At 38.2% G+C, this 20,928-nt stretch overlaps 1 pseudogene; it reads right to left on the reverse strand.

The window, feature by feature from the left end:
* Positions 1-10,935: 10,935 nt before the first annotated feature.
* LOC127224932 (kelch domain-containing protein 3-like) lies at positions 10,936-12,020 on the reverse strand (annotated as a pseudogene).
* Between the last annotated feature and the right edge of the window lie 8,908 nt (positions 12,021-20,928).

Here is a 20,928-nt window from a genome sequence, read left to right on the forward strand (position 1 = left end):
GGAAAGGGAATTTGGTCATCAGGTTGGCAGTAAGAGCATTTACCTTCTGAACTGCTGACCTCACCATTCCTGTCTGGAAAATTTTACAGGGTTCTTGATGCTGATGGGACCCAGAGTTCTTGCTATTAAAAAGGAGCCCTAGATTTGTTTCTTAGTTGTTGCTTTGTTTTGTGAAGAAATTAACTACTATGAAGGGCTATTATTTGTGGAAAAGTTTGCATGTATATAGGTGGGTAGGAGGGAGTTTTGAGTCAGGTATTCTCTTTGTAACCCAGGCTAGGCTTCAACTTGCAACAATCTTCCTGTTGCAACTTCCTGAGAGGTATTTGATTATAGGCTATGTACTTCACGTCATCTTCATGTTACTTAAAATATTCACTACAATGTAAATTCTATGTAAATTGTTGTTTTTTGTGTATTTTAATTTGTGTTTGCTTCTCAAGCTGCTAGGATTGAACTCAGAGTTTTGTATTTACTAGACAAGTCCTATATCACTGAGCCACATGATAAGCCAATTATTCTTTAATGTAGTTTTCAGTCATTCAAAAATAAGCAAGGAGTCCTTAGGGTCTTCCAATAAGGGAATGTTGAGAAAGTTCAAAGTAGGATATTAAAGACTCATGTAGAAAACAAACAGGGTAGGGCAGAGAATTTGGTTCAGTTAAGAGCTGTGTCTGCGTTTCCAGGGTTTGACTCCATTTCCCACATGGCCCACATGGTTGCTCACAACCAAATATAATTCCAGTTTCAGGGGATCTGATTGTCTCTTCTAGCCTCTGTGAGCACTTCACATAAAAATAAATAATAAATAGGATTAAAATCCCCAAACCATTCTGTGTGTGGAAACATCACACACACACACACACACACACACACACACACACACACACACAGACTCAGTGAATCAGTATGATGACTCATTAGGTAAAGATGTTGTGCCTTCCCTGTAGACCTGAGTTACATCCCTGTGATCCACATAGTAGAAGGAGAAAATTTATTCCTGAAGGTTGTCCTCAGAAACACACATATGTGTACCTTCCTAAAAATAAATGTAAAAAGTATTAATTAAAAACAAATAATTATTTGTGTTAACATAGAAACAAAACAGATTGATATTAGCTGCACTGTGTACTAAGAAAAAATTTCCTAGGCCTGGGATACCTACAAATGTTAAGAATATACAGTAGAATCTTATAGGAGAGATGGTTAGTATTCTGTGTAAACTTTCTGACTTATGGTTGTACTTGTCTCGAATGAAGCTATGCCGCCATTGACTTCTGCACTGATTTGAGAATAATAAAGCATGACACTGACAGGTTACCACTGCCAGCTGAATTTGTCTTCATTCCTGAGAGATATACTACCAGGGGAAAACCAAGAAAATCAGTAAGATTCTGCATTTCTATGTATTGGACTCAGAGCAACCTTGAATATGATTTGTTTTTCTAGTCTGTCTAAAGCCAAGCAAACTCAAATTTCTACTGTCAGGCACTTTTTTCTCTTAATTACATATGCTTATATGGAAAGTTAATTTGTGTGGGTTTAATTTATTTACATACATTTACATTTGACTCATTAAAATGTTCCTTCCAAGAGTTGTCTGCAACTGTTTGAGCATGTTAAATCTTGTTTAAAAAAATAATGAAAACATTTCTTTTGCCAATTGAGAATAAATTTAGAAAACCCAAACTTTGGGTTTTAACTTAGTAATTTCTAAACAACAAAAACCCTTTTATGCTGTCCAACAGTACACAACCACCAAATTGAAACAGAACTCCAAAGTAGACCATCTGTCTTCTCTCATGTTTGAGCTATCTTGTTTGTGCCTAAAGCAGATTTGGGGTAATTAATAAATTCAAGGTGAAAATACCAGTACTATTAAATCACTCAGGTGAGATAAACATGAGCCCTGGATTTCAGCTTCATGCTTGTGACAATTCAGTCACTTACACACCTGCTTTTTTCTAGATCCAATATTTACGTATGTATTTGTTTGTTGGGACCAAATTTTACTTAGCAGCCAACTCAAACTCATGACAGTCCTGCTCCATCAACCTCCAATTATCTACTTTACAGGGATGAGTCACCACCTCTGTCTTTATCTCTGGCATTGAAGCTATAACCTCATTTCTCTCTGTCTGCACTTGTAGCTTTATGCTCACATGTTAGAAATTTTAAAATAGATTTTTTTTTTTTTTAGCATACTGGTCATCGTTTTCCCTCCCTCAACTCTTCCAAACTCCTCCCTCCTCCTCCCGATCTACTTCCCATTCCTTTCCCTTCAAAAATGAGCAGGCCTCTAAGAGATAACACCCAAGCAGGAGAAAAAAGGATACAATAAGACAAGGGAAAAACTCTCATATCAAGGCTGGACAAGAGGGGAAGGAATCCCAAGAACAAGAAAAGTGTCAGATACACACCTGCTCCCCTCTAGAGTCTCACAAAACACCAAGCTAACAGCTATAGCATATAAGTGTAGGACCTGGTGCAAACCCATGCATGCCCCTTGCTTGCTGCTTTAGTCTCTGTGATCCCATGTGAGCCCTGCTTAAGTGATTTGGTGTGCCATGTTCTCCTGTTGTCTTCCATCTCCTCTGATTCCTACAGTTTTCCTCTTCTTTCTCGCGATTTCCTGAGTTCATTTGAGACAGTATTATCTAAGACTGGCCAGAAGCTGTGCATAGAGAGAATGGCTTTGAGCTTTCCAGTGTTGATATCAGGAGTATCAATATTAAAGGTGTGTTCCTGTAGTCTAGTTTATAAGGTGCTGGGGTTTCATGCTCAAGTTTTCTTTTCCACACAACATGAGCAATTTACCAAGTGAAGTACATTCCCAGTCATAAACACCTACATTTTATAGGTCATGGTAGCTACTTTAATCTTCCCCAAACTGTACTGTTATTCTTAATCTTAAATATGGGCAAATAAAAATTTTAAAGGAATGCCCATTTAAACCCCAATTATTGCTCTGACTCTTTTGCATTTTTTTTATTGTTGTTGTTGTTGTTGTTGTTGTTTTTTGTCATTCCTGTCATGTACAAGGACAGGTAATATGCTTTGAAACATTATTTATTACTGGGAACAAAGCAGCAGGATATATATGATCTCAGTTATATGGTTGTCATTAGTGGTATATATAATATTTTTACATTTACTTATTGAGTGAGTATGCATGTTTGTGTGTGTGAACATATGTGCTTGTTTTGGCTCATGGGTGAAGGTCAAAGGACAACTAGCAGGAGTAAGTTCTCTCCTCCTACAATATGGGTCCTGGGAATAAAACTCAAGTTGTCAGGCTTGGGGGGTTAATCTTCTCAACCATCCCAGTGGCAGGCCTAAGTGTATCCATTGGACAGATAATTCAAGAGTTATAAATCTGTGGACTCTCACGTCTGTCTGTCTACAGCTTGAGGTCATCATTACACTCCTTTTTTGAGAAGATGAAATAATTAGCAGACTGTGAGGTGGAATCTTAGATGTTTGAGATTCCTGTAAGGCTGTTTCTGTTATCTTCCAGAAAAAAAAGGCGGGGGGGGGGCTTCCAGTGAAATACATAGAAATGATTACTCAGATAAAGAACAGAGACTGTCAGTCTACAAAGCCAAGTATTTTATGAAGAAAGACAATATTTCACTTGCTTTTGCTTTTAAGAAAATGCCTTCATGTGCAATCTACTGACATCAGGTGATTATAGACTATATCCAAATAGAATTGGACTAACTGAATTAAATTAATCTTTTCCATTCTGGTCACTTGATAATGAGCAGTAAAATCAGAACAATTAAAATAAGTTTGCTCCCTTCAATGCAGGTATCCCTCTGGTTCACCGAAGAGTAAACACAATGACCTGAGGAAGTCAGTAATGTTGCGTTCATTATCTGCCTAGTTACCCAAAACTCCATTGAGCAGCAAGACAATTGTTGTCACCCACACTGTTGACTTCTGGATCAATCATGGTTTAGGCTTCAGAGTTAGATCTTCAAAAACAGAATGTGAAATAGGCCCTAGGGAGTGAGAAGATATGCTGTCACTTTCCACTAGGATAAAGGATGGAGTGTTAGGCGACACTGTTTTTAAGAGACTCACATAATGCAGCTGCCCAAAGGGCTTCAGGCTTTGAAGCCAAAGTCATTTTCTTCTCAGTAATGGTATCTATTGAAATAAATTCACAATCCCAAGTCCAAGAAATATCTGAAATATGTGCTTCTGTTGATCTTTCTTTGATTTAATGTGAGTGATCATTGTACTTTGAATCTTGAAGCATGGTATTGGGGAGGAAAAACAAATTACCTGTGAGTCTGAGACGAAATATTCCAAATAGAACACAGTAAAATTGCTGACAGACTTGCAAGTTCATTTCTTGATAAAGCAAACAAATACCTGGCTGTTAGTGCTCATCAGGGATACAGGATAGTTTTATGACCTATTTTATTTTGATTTAAAAATATAATTTTGATTGAAATAGAAATACATTACTTTCTCTTCACTCTTCTAGCCCTTCCCACATTGCCTCCTTTCAATCCTTTCAACACCCACTTCAAGTTGATAGCCTCTTTTCCTTTTATAATTACACACACACACACACACACACACACACACACACACTAGACAGCCAATAAGTGGCTTATCATTGGGAGTGGCAGTGACAATTCTCTTCCCAGATTCATTAGTTACCTGTAGTTCTTTGTTTATGGATGGGATTCCAAAAAATTTCCCCACACCCCATTATCATATCCACTGACATTGTTATTTTGTTATTGTTCTTTTCTTGGTTATGCATACATTTCTAGGAGAGACTGCTTTATAGAAGACTTTTTGGTGTTCTAACTTTTTTTTGAGTTCATAATTAATTGATTTTATTATATCATATTCTCAATATAAAATATAAGAGCTTGCTTAAAGATTGGGTGACTGGAACATAAAACTTCTCTGGGGGTATGTTTAGGATTTTATGTGTCATGCTAAGGAATTTGGGTTTTATTATGAAGGGAGAGCAATTCATGAATTTCAGAGGGTAAGGAAAAAGTTCCGTCGCAGCAATGTGAATATTGATTGGTGTTTTGGGAAATGGAGAGAGAGCCCACTTAAGAGGCCATCAAGATAATGAAAGCTGAAAGGAAGGCACTAGGAATGTTAAGGAGGGAATGATTAATAGAACAGAAGAATTTTTTTAAAAAGCTAAGACCTTTGCTTATTTTGACTTAAGAACTTATACTACTTATTAATAAGTGTTAAACATTTACATGAGTACAAATTCTTGTAACAACAAGAAAATAATAACTTATGAGGTGTCAACCCACCAACCACACGGCTTGGCACCAGCAACTTTGAACTCAAGAACTACTTGCAAAACTCAGTGAGCCCTCAACAAATTTCTGAAGATTGGAAGACAGAATCTTCTAAGCTGGAAAACAAAGGCCAGATAGATAGCCATACAAAGAACCATTACCGGTAACTTAATCCCAAATGCTTAGAACCAGTTAAGAAACACACAAGGATGAATAACCAAGAAGTGTGCCTTCTCTAGAAATTAGCACCTGGATAGTGATGTTTTCTGAGCAAAGCAACTTAGCTAATGTATGAAACAATAATTTTAAAATAGCAATTATAAATATATTCAAAGAACTCTAAGACAATATGAAGAAATCTTGAATGAAAACTACAGAAACAAAACAAACAGTTGAATTAAGTAATAAAAACAATTCAGGATATTAAAATATATTTATTAAAGATATAGACTCCCTAAAGAAAAGCCAAAATGAAATTAAACTTGAAATGAAAAATGCAGAAAATTAAGTATAAAGATAAGAAGAAAGTATCACCAACAGATTAGAGCAGACAGAAGAGAGATTAGATCTTGAAGAAAACTTGGAATGCTATAAAAATATCAAATCTATGAAAAATAGGTATACAAGAAAGAGAAGAAACACAGGTAATAAATACAGAAAAATATTTTCAACAAAATCATAGAAGAAAAGTTCCCAAACAAAGAAATAAAATACCTGTAAAGATACTACAGAATACCAAATAGACTAGAAAAGAAACTCACCACATTCCATAATAATCAAAACACCAAATGTTCAGAACAAAGGGAGGATATTGAAAGTGGCAAGAGAAAAGATCAAGTCACATATAAAGAAAGGCAAACCTTACAGAGTAACACCTGATTTTTACAATGGAATCTTTGCAATCCAGAAGGGCCTGAACTAGTGTTCCACAAGTTCTAAAAGACAACACGCAGTTGATAATCTAAGACCAAACAAAACTATCAATTATAATCTAAGGAGATTATAATTATACTTATAATCTAAGAAGAAAAAAAATTATCCATTATGTAAAAATGTATACCTACATAGACCACTTTACAGAGGATACTAGAAGCAATGGCTCACTCTTGGGAGAAGAGTAAATAATATTATTTACTTGATGCAAGCTAGAATCATCTGAGAGAAGGAAACTTCAACTGAGAAAATGCTTTCATAAGATTGGGTTGCATACAGTGTTTCATAAAATGTGATTGATGTGGTTTGGATGAGTTCAATGTGGACAGAACCACTGCTGGGCTGTTGGTCCTAGGTTCTACAAGAAAGCAGGCTGAGCAAGCCAGAGGGAAAAAGCCAGTAAGCAAAATTCCTCTATGGCTCCTACATCAACACCTGCTTCCAGGATCCTGCCCTTTTTGAGTTCCTGTCCTGTCTGCCTTTGATAATGAATTGTGATGTAGAAGCATAAACCAAATAAGCCCCTTCTTCCCCAAGTTGCTTTGGTCATGCTGCTTCATCACAGCAGTAGTAACCCTGATTAAGACAAGCAGGTATCAGCAATCCCCCTCTTAGGCATATACCCAAATGATCCACATCCATGCAACAAAGACATGCGCTCATCTATGTTCATAGCAGCATTATTAGTAATAGCAAGAACCTTGAGTTAACCTAGATGCCCCTCAACTGAAGAATGGATAAAGATGTGGCACATCTACACAGTGGAATACTACTCTGTGGGGGAAAAAACAAAACAAATAAACAAACAAACAAACAAAAATAACCACAATGGAATCTTGAAATTCGCAGGCAAGTGGATGGAACTGGAAGAAAACATCCTGAATGTGAATGAGGTAACCTAGTAACAAAAAGACGAACATGGTATGTACTCGCTCATATATGGATTTAGACCTAGAACAAAGGATCACCAGCCTATAATTCACACCACCAGAGGAACTAGGATACATAAAGGATTCTAAGAGATTCATATAAGGTCCCTCACAGATGGGGAAAGGGACAGCATTCCTGAGCATATGGGGAGGTGGGTGGGGCAGTGAGTGGAGAGGGAGCTAGGAGAAAGAGAAGGGGAGGAGAGGAAAGCACGTGGGACTAGGAAGATTGAGTCAGAGGAGGAATAGAAGTCAGAACAGAGAGAGAGACAGATGGAGAGAGAGAAAGAGAGAGAAAGAGAGAGAGAGAGAGAGACTGAGAGAGAACATAAAAGAGGGAGCCATTATTGGTTTGAAGAGAAACTGAACCTAAAGAAATGTCTAGAGACCTATAAGACTGATTCCAAATAACAAATTGAGCAACAGTGGAAAAGCTAACTTAAACACCCTTCCCTTATAATGAGATCAACAACTAACTTATTCACCATCATGGAGCCCTCATCTAGTACTTGTTGGAAACAGAAGCAAACATTCACAACTAAACACTGAGTCGAACTAGAATCCAGATGCAAAGAGAGGATAAGACTAGGTTGCAGAAACACATAGAGACAGTTGACCTGAACAAGGAAGAGCTAATGGGCCCCCAGACTGATAGCTGGAAATCCAGCATGGGGCTGAGTCAGATCCCCTGAACATGGGTCTCAGCTAGAAGGCCTGAGCAGTCTAAGGAACCTCATACAGTGGAACTAGGATGTATTCCTGGTGCATAAAAGGACTTTGCATGCACATCCCCCATGGAGGGATACTGCCTTAACCTAGAGAAAGGAGAGAAGTCCTAGTTCCTACTTCACATTACTTGACATATTTAGATGACCCCCTCCTGGATGGCATCACCCTAGATGTGGAGTGGGAGGGGAGGGTGATCGAGGTGTATGTGAGGGGGCGAGAGGGAAAGAGGAATGGAAGGAGAGGGAACTGGGATCGATATGTAAAAAAAAAAAAAAAAAAAAAAAAAACCAAGAGGGTATAAGGAATATATAATCTCAGAAGAGCTAATTTAAATAGATCTAATAAAACAACCCTGCTGCAACAAAATAACAGAAATTTATAAACATTTAACAATAACATTAAAAGCATAAATGAAAATGTTGGACTAGAAAATAGGAGTACATTTTATTTGTCTCCTCTAACACAGACATCTCACAATCAATAACATACACCTAAGGTTAAAGAATGAGCAAATCAACAAAGAAACAAGCAAGTGCAGCTATTCGACTATCTGAGAAGATAAATCTCAAACGAAAACCAATCAGAAGAGGTAATTATTAAAGGAAAAAACCACAGAGAAAATACTAATACTCTAAGCATTTATAAATCAAGCACATTGTTACCCAGTTTCTCAAAAGACATCTTATTAGGCCTAAAAAAATCATGAATTGATCCCAACCCACTGATAATGAAAAACCTCAATAATTCATTCTCATCAATAGACATTCCTCAGACAAAACTAAATAAAGAACATCTGAAGATAAATGGCATTATAAATCATACGTATCAAATATATCTATTGAACATTCTAACAAAACACTAATCTAATCATCTATGAAAATATCTTCAAAATTGGCCACATATTAGTATACAAAGCAAATCTCAATAGGTTTAGGAAATCTGAAATCCCATAATGCATGATATAAAGCTAAATACCAACAATAATAGAAATTACAGAAAGTATACAAATTTAGGTACAACATAGTATTTGGGACAAGAAAGATACCAAAATAGAAAATTTAAAAGTTCCCCAAACTGAATAAAAGAAAAAGATAACATATCAAAGCTTATGTGACAAAATGAAGACAGTCCTTAGAGAAATGTTTATAGCAGTAACTGGAAAGAGGGGCTGAGGAGATACATGTTTAGGAGCACTTGCTGCTTTTACAATGGATCTGAGTTTAGGTATCAGCAACCATATGTTGGATTATAACCTGTAACTTCAGTTTCAGGGATCCATTGCCCTCTTCTGGCCTCTGGAGGCACCAGACATACATTCAATGTACTTACATATTTAAAGGTAAAATACTCATATCTTACTCCCATAAAACAACAATAATAATTTTTTAGAAAATAACTGGAGATATCTCATATTAATAATTTAATGTTACACCTTTGAACAGATGTTGAACAAACAAGAACAAGCAGATACAAAGAGTGGATTGAAGAGATAATGAAAGCCATGTTGAAATAAATGAAATAGAAATGAAAACGAAATGTATAAAAAAAAATACAATGAATCTAAGAAATGTGCAAGTAAGTTTTGAAGGTATTGCTAAAACTTTAGCCAAACTGACAAAAAGGAAGAAAGACAAGCATTACTAAAGTCAGAGATACAAAAGGGAAACATTAGACTAGACACTGAAAAATGTGACATAATGACATATTTCAAAGATGTTCTGAAGGAAATAGTTAAAATGGGTGGGGCTTTAACTGGGGAGAGAGGGTGGTTAATATTGAAGGGATAGAGAGAGATAAAACAAATAGTCCTTAATATTTTTGAAAAATGTTAGGAAATCATTATATGTTTAACATAGAGCCTATTTATATATATATATATATATATGTGTGTGTGTGTGTGTGTGTGTGTGTGTGTAATAAGTGAAGTTAATAACACTTTTAATGATAATGCTCCTCTTAAGAGTCATAGACTACCAAAATTACAGCACAAGGCATGAGAAAGCTTTTGAGTTGTTGTTCAGAACCACTGAAGGGACTCCAAAACCAATACAATCTACTACTATTGATCTTGGTTTCTTCATAGACTAGAAGGTTAAAACCCCCATCACCAAAGATAGTAACTGCTCCTAAGGATTTTTCAAAGGATTTGGGACAATCAAACATGTTTTGACATGCAAGCAGCTTCCCTGAGGACTAGATTTTATATGATTTTATATTGTTAGAATGTGCTATGTACCAAGGGAGAAAAGCAATTAATAGTCTTACCTAGCTAAGAGGTTTATGAACCACAACAATGGCCACATGGCAAGACATCCTCAAAGTGCTCTGGTGGTAACACTTATATCCAACAGAAGTAAAATTGGAATTAAAGACCATACAATAGGAGTGAATTATCTCCTATTAATGTAAACTTAGCCAACTATCTGTGGCTAGTGAGACTGTGGAACCTAGAGCATTACCTATCATTCCCACTTTCTTAAACCAGTATAATTTCTAGCAGAATTCTATATTTTTTTAAGCTTTACACTTTATAAAATCAGAGCTGGCTGATCTTCGTGGGTACAGCAACAGCTCAAGGATGGAAGAAGCTGTCCATTGGTCCCCACTCCTGAGGGCCTGGTTGGGATTGGGTGTTTCATGCCAATAGCTGAGGCTCCTGTCAGCTCCCAGGCAGATGCTCAAGCGGTGAGAGGGATGATCACAAGGGAAGGAAAGCTCCTGAGGTTCTGACACTGCTGGCTTCTTTTCCTCACTCTTGTCCCTTTCCAGCACAGCCTGGCTACCTTGCTGGCCTGGGTCAGAGCAAAGACCCAGGAGCCATGCAGGGAGGTGGATGGGAACAGAGCACCAAGGGAAGGGGGCCTCGGCCCAATGGAGGAGGAGAATAGCCTCTCCCCCCCCCCCCCACTGAATTCACAGCGCAGAAAATACCTCTAGTCCATTAACTCCACATGGAGGTATACTGAGTCCAGGCTCCAAAGGGGCAGGCAGGTGAGAGAGGTAGGGGCAATGCAGACAAGAGCAAGCTCAGGAGGGGAGGTGGCAGAACTTTCTTCCTATCCATAGGATGAGACAATGGGGCAGCTGATATTGCTGATAGTGCTCATGGCATTGATCTCCCACCTGATATCATGGGGCAAACAGGACTGTCCAGGTTATACTGAATCACTGCCAGTTTGCACTTTGCGTAAGTCAGGTGATCTATGAGGTCAAATTCATCTCCCAGGCCTTCCCCGGGGGAGGGGCTGGTACCCCCAAAAGGACTACCTTAACACCAATAATACATCAACACTGGTGTCGGCAGGGACACGGCCTTTTCCCCTTTGGTTCAATTTTTTCCAAGTAGAGGACCCAGGATTAAACTTCCAGAGGTCATGGAAGTGCCAGTTCAGCCTTGCATTACAGCCTCCAAAGATGTACAGCTTGCTCCCTATTGTAGCTGAAGGCTGAATGGCTCCTGTGCCCCTCAGACAGCACTAGAGTGTGGACTGTCAAGCCAGGACTCCATTCTGGTGTCAAAGACTCGAATTCGGTTGCAGTAAATCTCATTGTTGGAGTGAAACGGCCCAAAGCAGTCAGCACGGCCCCCAAATATGGTGATTGCCCAACATGGTGGCTGAATGGAAGTCCCTCCAGCATGCAGGGTTATCCTTTGTGAAAATAAGGATCCATGTCATAGTGCTGGTATCTAGCTTGTGAATGTCATTGGAAAAACAGTCTGCCAGCTGTTCATATCCCCCCAAAATGTACATAATCTTGCCTAGCACACAGGCTGAATGCCCAGGAACTGTTTCTCACACTCGGGGTATAGACCACTTGTGAGTATTGACATCAAAGGCATAGAGTATGTTACAGGCTCCTTCCATGTCATTAAGCCTGCCTCAAGGAAGATTGTCATTGATTAGGACAATAGAGTGTCCATACCACATATAGGGTACACAGGAGCCTGCCCTTGAACAGCAGGCCTCACTGGGGGCAGCAAGGACAGAACGTTGAAAATGTGCCCATCTATCTGATGTAGTGTCTTGTAGTCTTCACCAGAGCAGTAATCCCCGAAAAAGTATACTTGGTGGCCAACAGCCACTGCAGCATGGTTCACCCTGTGTGGCCTGCCCACCAGATGCACTGTTCATCATAACATCCCCTGAACCACAGGATACAGGAACATGTGCCCCCTTCCCCCCACCACGGCCTCTGCTACCTAGGACAGGGAGCTCCATGTGACCATGATTGCTTAGCCCTTCACAGAGAGTTCCTGTCAAGCTGATCTGTTGTCCTTGGGGTCACTAAGGGTGCCCACAGGCACAAGGAGTTCCTTTGACAGCTGTGGTTCCTATGCTGCCACAATTAGAAACTGCCAGGCGGGTCGGGTTGGGGCCATTGGTCTTCGCATTGCTGGCAGCCTAGAGCCCATTGCACGCCAACCAATTCCTCGGTCCCCAGCGAGATAAACACTGGAATTCTAAATTCTTACCTTGATACTGACAGATAATTTTAGCTTCCACACTTTCTGTTAGTAGACAGAGACCATTACAGAAAGCCTCAACTTATTAAAATTCAAAGACCAACTTACCATGGGGTCCTATTTTAGTTTGAGTCTCAGTTACTACAAACCAACACCAAAACCAAAAGAAACTTGGGGATTAAAGAGTTTATTTCAGCTTACACCCCACATCACAGTCCATTATTTAAAGAAGTTAAGGCAGGGATTCAAGGAAGAAATTTGGAGACAGAAACTGAAACAGAAATACTGGAGGAAAGATGCTTACTGACTATTTCATAGCTTGTTCAGTCTACTCTTACACTGTCTAGCAGGACCACCCAGGCAGGGAAGGTAATGCCAACCATGGGATGGGTCTTTCTATGTAAAACAAGAAAATGTATCACAGATTTGTTTCTAGCATATAGATATATTTTCTTAATTGATATTACCTTCTTTTATATGACTTTAAGATCTGTTAACATGAAAACTAGCTGGGACAGGTGCCTAGCCCCAACTGATACATCTAGAACAATCCTATAATTAAGGCACAGGGCATGTCACTGAAGAAGGAACAAAAATACTGCAAGAACAAGTGGACCAGGACATCTTATGTGACATTGTGTCTTGTGTATATGACATGGAAGCTGTACCTATAAAATATCAGCCTATACAAGACTTGAGCAGTAACAGGTGAGCAAAACAGGGTGAGAGAACTCCCTGGAGGGAGAGCTGTAGTTAATTACTCTCTGCAGAGAGAGGTGGGATCAGTCTTTCCCAGTGATGAAGCCTGTATGTAATTGGTTACCCAGCCCTGTGTCCAGCTCTGAAAATATATACAGATGAACAACATCAAATGAACTCAGGAGATTCTATTTTATATTAATTCATTGATTATTGTATGTGTTTATTTCTGTGTATAACAATAACCATTAAAGCGAAAAGAGGCCATAGAAAGCATAAGAAGAAACAAGGACATGAGGTGGCAGTGAAAATGATCGGAAGCCACTACGGGGAGTTGCAGGAAGGCAGTGGTGAAGGAATATAATCAAAATACCTTGTTTAAATGTATGACATTTCCAGAGTAAATAAATATTGGGGGAAAAATCTATACTCCACTAAACTGGAAAATCTAAAAGAAGTGTATGAATATCTAAATAAACATAACATATTAAAATTAAATCAATATGAATTAAATAATTTAAGCTGATCCATGACAACCAGTGAGAGAGAAGCAATTTTTAAAAACCTTCTAAATAAAAGAAAGCCTAGGGCTAGACCTTGCATTTTCTACGTGACATTCCAAGAAGTATGAACACCAAAATTCCTCAAATTATTTTATAATTCTTTTGGAATTTAGATCTCTTTATATAATGCCAATATTTCCTAAACCAGGCAAGTGTCCAATAACTTCTTTCTCCCAACTCCTTGCTTTATCCCAGCATCCATCTCCAACTGGCATTCCCTGGGAACCTGCATGCTACCCTTCCAGGGAAAGCAAGTAGGCTAAATGCCAATCTACATCTCTTCTCTAAATTTAATTTCATCCCCACATTAATAGCCCAGCCCTTGCTCCCATTTCCATCAGACTATGAAAATCTCCTACAGTCTTCTTCCCTACTCTTCCTGTTATCCCAACCCCCAACCACAGCAATTATTCTCTGGGAACCTGCCAGATAAGCCTGAAAGATTACAGATTACCAAGCAGGTCAGTTAAAGAGCCAGGCAAACTTCAGATCTTTTTTTTTTTTTTTTTCTTATTTTATGTATGGATTCCAGTTCCTTCTCCCTCCCCCCCTCCCTCCCTCCCTCTTTCCCTCTCTCCCATCCTCTCAAGCCCCCCAACCATCCTCCCCTCCCACCCGCCCATACTCCACATGTAGGGTGATGCCTTCCAGGAGGGGTCATCTAAATCTGTCATTTGGAGTAAGGACTAGGACTTCTCTCCTGTCTCTAGGTTAAGGAGTATCCCTCCATGGGGGATGTGCTCTGAAAGTTCTTTTGTACACCAGGGATATATCCTGGTTCCACTGTTGGAGGTCTTATACTTCCCAGGCCTTCTAGCTGAGACCCATGTTCAGGGGATCTGAATCAGTCCCATGCTGGATTCTCAGCTATCAGTCTGGGGGTCCATTAGCTCTTCCTTGTTCAGGTCAGCTGTCTCTATGTGTTTCTGTAGCCAGGTCTTGTCCTCTCTCTCTGCATCTGGATTCCAGTTCTGCTCAGTGTTTAGTTGTGGGTGTTTGCTTCTGTTTCCAACAGCTACTAGATAAGGGCTCCATGATCGTGGATAAGTTAGTCGTCAATCTCATTATCATGGAGGGGAATTTATGGTAGTCTTTCCATGGTTGCTCAAATTGTTAGTTGGGGTCAGTCTTGTAGTTCTCTGGACATTTCTCTAGGTGCAGTTTTCTCTTCAAACCTATAATGGCTCCCTCTTTTATGCTCTCTCTTTCTCTCCCTGTCTGTCTCTCTTTTCTCTTGTCTATTCCTCCCCTGACTCAATCTTCCTAGTCCCATGTGCTTTCCTCTCTTCCCCTTCTCTTTCTCCTAGTTCCCTCTCCACTCACTGCCTCCCTCCCACCTCCCCATGTGCTCAGGAGATCTTGTCCCTTTCCCCCTTCTGTGAGGGACCTTATATGAATCTCTTAGAATCTTTCATGTATCCTAGTTTCTCTGGCAGTGTGAAATATAGGCTGGTCATCCTTTGCTCTAAGTCTAAAATCCATATATGAGTGAGTACATACCATGTTCCTCTATTTGTGACTGGGTTACCTAATTCAGGATGGTTTCTTCAAGTTCCACCCACTTGCCTGCAAATTTCAAGATTCCATTGTTTTTTTTTTTTTCCTGCAGAGTAGTATTCCATTGTGTATGTGTACCACATCTTCTTTATCCATTCTTCAGTTGAGGGGCATCTAGGTGGCTTCCACATTCTTGCTGTTACAAATAATGCTGCTAGGAACATAGTTGAACACATGTTTTTGTTGCATGGATGAGAATCATTTGGGTATATGCCTAAGTGGGGGATTGCTGGGTCCTGTGGGAGAGTAATTCCCATTTTCCTGAGGAACTGCCATACTGATCTCCAAAACAGCTGTATGAGTTTGCACTCCTACCAGCAGTGGAGGTGTGTTCCCCTTTCTCCACATCCTTTCCAACATAAGTTGTCATTGGTGGTTCTAATTTTAGCCATTCAGACAGGAGTAAGATGGTATCTCAAAGTTGTTTTGATTTGCATTTCCCTGGTAGCTAAGGATGTTGAGCTCTCGCATAATTGTCTTTCAGCCTTTTTGATTTCCTCTACTGAGAGTTCTATATTCAGTTCTGTACCCTATTTTTTTTAATAGGGTTATTTGGTGTATTGTTGACTAGTTTCTTGAGTTCTTTCAGATCTTTATTGTCCCTCCTTTCCTCCATATGCAACACTCAAACCTCATTCCCATCTCTATAGCAGACTACCTGTTGAGGTATTTGCTTACTCTGTGCCTCATTGCCAGGGGACCCAGTAGATTCTTTAAACACCATGCTTTCATCTTTTCTGTGGATCTTTTCATCCAACCCACCGGCCCAATCCATCCCCATTCCTAATACCTAGAAATACATTTTACCTCTAACCCTAATGTCTGAACAGTTAGGATCCTAGAAGCATTTCCCACCAGGAACACATAGGCATTACATTTTGCTAAGAGCTTGAATGGGACAAAAACCAAGAAACAAAACTCCTAACAAATAAAAAATCACATATCAACACCTAGAATTACAATATTCTTAAAACCAATTGCCTAGACAAGCTACATAACTACATAAAAACAATAAATAACAATAACAGTCATGACGGTATGTTTCCACATGAGCCTAGCCACCCTACCACAATAAGCCTGAATATTGCAACATAGCTCTGAGCCTCATTGCACAAAACAAAGGTCACAAGATAAACTTTATGAACATGATATAGATCTTTACAGAGGAAATGAATAACTCCTATAAGCAATCTACAAAAAGACACACAAACAATAGAAGGAAATGAATAAAACTGTTCAAGACCTGAAAGTAGAAATAAAGAAAACCCAAACTGAGGGAAATATAGAAATTTATTATCTTGAACAGGAACCTCAGAGATAAGCCTCACCAACAGAATATAAAGATGGGAGAAATGGGAGAAAGAATCTCAGGCACTGAAGACACAGTAGAAGAAACAGATACCACAGTGAAAAAAAAATGTTTAATTAAAAAAAAAAAGCATCCAGGAATTCTGGGATAGTGTGGAAAACACAAATCTAAATAATAAGAATAAAGGAAACATAAAAGCAGATGTATTAGAATAAAACCTGATTACTCAATGGGTCAATGAGGACTCTGAAAGCAGAAGACTCCAGAAGTTTAGCTGATGTTCTACATTGCCTAAGAGACTACAGATTTCTGGCCAGACTACTTTCAATCCACAATAGTTGGAGAAAATAAGTCATGATATGAAACAAATTTAAGCAATATCTATCTACAAATCCAGTCCTACTGAAGGTACTAGAAGGAAAACTCCAACATACAGAGGTTAACCACATCTAAGAAAACACAAGGAATAAATAATTCCAGATCAGCGAATCAAAAGAGGGGAAACATACACATCTATACCACCACCAACAACAACGACAACAACAAAATAAGAATCAACACACACTATTCATTAAAAACTCTCAATGTCAATGGTCTCAATTTTTTTTTAATAAAAAGACACAGGTTAGCAGAATGGTTTTAAAAACAGGAGTCATCCAAGAAACAGTCCTTAACATGGGACAGACATCACCTCAAGGTAAGAGGATGGAAAAAATGTATTCCAAAACAAATAGACCAAAGAAGCAACTTAGTTAATACTTGGCAAAATAGACTTCAAAGTAAAACTAATCAGAAGAGGTAGGGAAGGACACTTCAAAAACATAAAGGAAAAAAAACCCACCCAAAAGACATTGCAAATCTTAATATTTGTACAACAAACACACAGGTTCCCAAGTTCATGAAAGAAACACTACTATAGTTTAAATCTTATAATGACCCTAACATACTAATAGTCAATGACTACAATATCCTACTCTCAACAATCCAGAAATTCTGGAGCTAACTGAAGTTATGAACCAAACGGACGTTTTATCCAAACACAAAAGAATATACCTTCCTCTCAGAACCCTTCAGTCAAAAGTTAATTACATACTCAGAAACAAAGCAATTCTCAACAGATGCAAGAAAATTGACATAGCACCCTGCATCCTATCTGACTACCATGGGTTAAAGCTGTATAACAACAATAACAGCAGAAAACTTTACAAATTAACAGAAACTGAACAACTCACAATTGAGTGAAAAGTTGGTCAAGACAGAAATTAAGACATGAAAGATTTTCTAGAATTCAATGAAAATAAATACAGAATGTATCCAAACTTACGAGATACAATGAAGGGAGTTCTAAGAGGCAAGTTCATAGCACTAAATGCCTATATAAAAAAATGCAGAGTTCTCATACTAATAACTTAACATTACACCTGAAAGTCTTTGAACAATAGGAAAAATCACACCCAAAAGAAATATATAGCAAGAAATAATCAAATACAGGTTGAAATTAGTAAAATAGAAACAACGAAAATACAACAAAAAAATCAAACTTGGTTCTTTGAGAAAATCAATGAGACTGACAAGCTCTTATCCAAATTTAACTAAAAGGCAGACAGAGAATATCCAAATTAACAATATCATTAAAAGAAATCCCAATAGAAAAGACAGACATAAATCTAAACAGAGTTCTCAAAAGATGAAATATAGATGTTTGAGATATTTTTTAATGTTCAAGATATTTAGCTTTAAGAAAAGTTCAAATTAAAACAACATTGATATTTCACCTTCCCTGATCAGAAAAACCAAGCTAGCATTTAGGGCTTTTGAAAAGGCAACTTGAAAACCTAGGACTGCAAAATCTTCCTTAAATATATAAATGTATCAAAAGAATTTCCATGGAGTTCCTATCATGAGGTGACAGAACCACAACAAGACAGACCATGATTGCAAATGAAAACTGCAGTACCAGGAATTCACCTCCTTTTGAATTGTTGGAAACTGAGTTCCATAGACGGCTAATAATTTCAGGCTATTGCTGGTAATCTTGGCTGTCACTCAGATCTTGATGATAGTCTCCTTTGCCATAGATACAATATACTTACTGTTACACGACATTGAGAAATCAAGCTGATAGTCTGCTGGAAGCTTCATGCTTCTTGGAAAGCTTTAATAGTGCTGGAAGGTGCTATATATGCTACTAGGGAAGAAAAGTAATTATCAATTTTACGTGGCAGTGACCTCTATATTGATGACTTCCTGGACAAGTTAGGCTAACTGGTCAACTAGTGAGTACTTGTTGTAGGAGTAATCAACCACTTTCTGATTCCATCTTAGGCCAAATACATTTAATAGAACCTATACCTGGCATTATTAATAGGGCCACGGTTCTGTAGAGAGATTAAGTCACAGGCTCTAGGGAGAAACTCAATAATATCATTCTGCTAAATAGACACAGTAGTAAAAAATAACTTCTAATTATTTGTTGCAATACAACATATCTCTCAGCCCTAATCAGGAAAGTTTCACCTTGCAGTAAATGGCAATCCAGAGACATTCAATTGGTTAACACACAGTAATACTCTATGCAGTGCTCACTTCTAAGTAGGATGTACAAACCAAACCTTTTCTTCCAAGGCTCAGAGGTCTTCATGAAAGAGAGGTTATTGAGATTATAAATGCTAGAGGTGGCTGATAACATCAAGAGAACAGTGTTTTTCTGGAATACAGTAGTGCAGTGTACATGTGAAATCACAGTGGTTGTGACAGCATGTGTAAGACCTTTGAAAGTTCAAGTCTGACAAAATTTAAGCTTAGAGAGAAGGAGGTGGACATGAAATCTCACTGCTAGCTGGGAATCTATGGACATTTGATGGCTGTTGGGAGTACTGTAGTCAATTTTCATTACTGATATGACCACTAATAAGTGGACTATACTCCTTAATAAGGCCTACTAACAAGTGTGAGTATGAGTGAGTATTCCAAAGTGTGTGTCAAACTGATATATGCTTCATCTTCCTACCTTACTATGTTACCTCTTACCAGCATAGGTTTAATGGTTCATTCCGGGTTTGATTAGAGCACAACTCTGTTTATAATGAACTTTTATAAAACATAGTATGTAAACCCATGTTTATTTGGTATAAGAATCAATCTCAAATCTCTGTTCTCTAAAAACAGAGTTCTTTTTGTTCTCTCTTCTTTCCTCTCCCCCATTACTTATTTATTTCAAGTCACATAGATCCCTTTATCTTTTGATGAATTAGTCACTGTCACAAATATGGTTGGTCTCTGTGTTGATTGAGACAAAAGGGAGCTCTTAAAGACAATCAGTAATTAACTGCTTAGCCCATAATAAACTTTCACCCACTGGACAGGAAAAAAAGCACCTGATCAAAAGGGACAATGTACTCTTGAGAACAGAAAACAGAAGGACTCAGGGACATTCTAATGACATTTACAATTCTTTTTTCTGTTCTGTGTCATATTTAATCTTTCAGCAGATCTTACTGGGTTTTGATATTTGACTGTTCTTTATGATTTTTCAGTGTCTTCTCAGTCCTATAGTCTTTCAATAGCTTCAAGTTCTTCCCTTCAAAGCATTGTTATATAATTCCCAGACTAAAGAAAATCCCTTCAATTTAATTGGATAAACTTTAAGTGCTTCTTAGATGCAAGGTATTACTCTAGCCACTGAGAAATTTTGATGCTAAAATAGGAGAGATGTCAAGATACAAAGATAAACAATGGCCCTAACCCCAAATATTTTAGAGTGATAACTAGAAAATATGGAGCTTGGACGAAGAAACATAAAAGAAAACTTTTGAAGACATTTGCTATGTGAATCTAAAAGTTCTTTAGAATTTTATGTCTCTTCTTTTTACATTGATTTTGAAATTTAAAAATGGTTTTCATTGTTTTCAAACATTTTCCATTAAATACAGGAAGAGAGCAAGGCTCATGGTATACAATTATCATAGATTACATGATTGTAACACAGGATATGCTGGAATTGAACAGGAAGGGAATAAGGAAGGTCAAAGAGTGTCCTTAGATAACAGTTTTGATGAGACAACAACACACAAAAGCAGACTGGTAGTGAGTGAGGAATGGCTTGACTCAGGTGTGAGACACACGATGAAGTCAAAGGTGATAGAGAAGGTATGTTATAGACATGTGCCACAGCGTCTGGCCCAGAAGAAGAATCTTAAGAGACCTGGAGGTATAGTCACAATTTATGACCCATGTATGATGTAGAACAGGAAGAGTAGTGCTAGGTAGGAGTTTAGAGTTTGAGATAAGTTGAGTTGGATTCCAGGGTTATCACAGCCTATGAATAGAGTAATGCCACTCACAGTAGAACCCAGATAAGGCATAGAGGCATCCTTTGCCTGGTGTTTCTGAGGATCCTTATATATTGGCTACCCTGGTCTTCCTTGGCTTAAAGAACATATGTAGAACCAAGACT

The sequence above is a fragment of the Phodopus roborovskii genome, unplaced genomic scaffold (assembly GCF_943737965.1).
Source record: "Phodopus roborovskii unplaced genomic scaffold, PHOROB, whole genome shotgun sequence".
In the NCBI taxonomy this organism is placed as follows: domain Eukaryota; kingdom Metazoa; phylum Chordata; class Mammalia; order Rodentia; family Cricetidae; genus Phodopus; species Phodopus roborovskii.